Below are 1,043 nucleotides of genomic sequence, written 5' to 3' on the forward strand. Positions count from 1 at the left end.
CAACGGAGTAAAGATTGAAGTTATCAAGGACTTCATTCTTCTTGGATCAACTATCAATACTCATGGAAGCAGCAGGCAATAAATCAAATGACGTATTGCATTAGGCAAATCTGCAGCACAAGACCTTTTTAAAGTGTTGAAGAGCAAAGATGTCAATTTGAGGACTAAGGTGCACCTGACCAAGCCATGGTATTTTTCAATAACCTCATACGCATGAGAAAGCTGGACAGTGAATAAGGAAGACCATAGAAGAATTGATGGATTTGAGTTGTGGTGTTGGAGGAGAATATTGACTTTTTTTTTTTTTGCTTGGTTTTGTTTTTATTCACAAGATACTAGACACAAGAGGCTCCTGCTGGGGATGGGGAGAAGCAGATCATGGAATCAAGTCAGGTTTCAGAAAAGAGAAGGGACCAGGGCCTAGAATGAAATGGGTAGTTAGCCAGCCCCTCAGCCCTCCCTGTCTAGCACTAAGGGGTCACAGTGCTTGTGTGACCCTGAAGACAGGTGTCTGTTGCCTCACTTCCTGGAGGTGGCGGCATCTTCCACATATCGGGGGACTACACTCTGCAGCTCAAGCCTGATCTCAGGGGTGATCTGAGGATGGGGCTGCAGTCAGAGCAATCCCAGGAGGGCCTCTTTCTGCTCAGTGGACAGGTCTGCTTTGTAGTGCTGGACCGAGGTCAAGAGGCACTGATGCCAGAGCACAGGCAGTTTGTGCTTCTCGGTCCAGAACCCCAGGAAGTAGACGACCATGGCATCTAGCACCCGGTAGGGCAGTGCGTACTTCTTGTCCAACAGCAATCACAGAAAGATGCTGTTGGCACCTCTGTATTCCATTTGAGCAATTTTGCCAAGGGCTGCCAAAAGAAACAATAGATTCATTTTGAAAGATGTGCAGCCAGAGTGCTCCTTGGAGGTCAGGATGGCCAAACTTCATCTCTCATACTTTGGATATATTGTCAGGAGGGACCAATCGCTGGAGAAGGATATCATTTTTGGTAATGTGGAGGATCAGAGAAAAAGAGGAAGACCTCAGTGAG

Source organism: Chrysochloris asiatica, unplaced genomic scaffold, assembly GCF_000296735.1.
Source record: "Chrysochloris asiatica unplaced genomic scaffold, ChrAsi1.0 scaffold01692, whole genome shotgun sequence".
Classification (NCBI taxonomy): Eukaryota; Metazoa; Chordata; class Mammalia; order Afrosoricida; family Chrysochloridae; genus Chrysochloris; species Chrysochloris asiatica.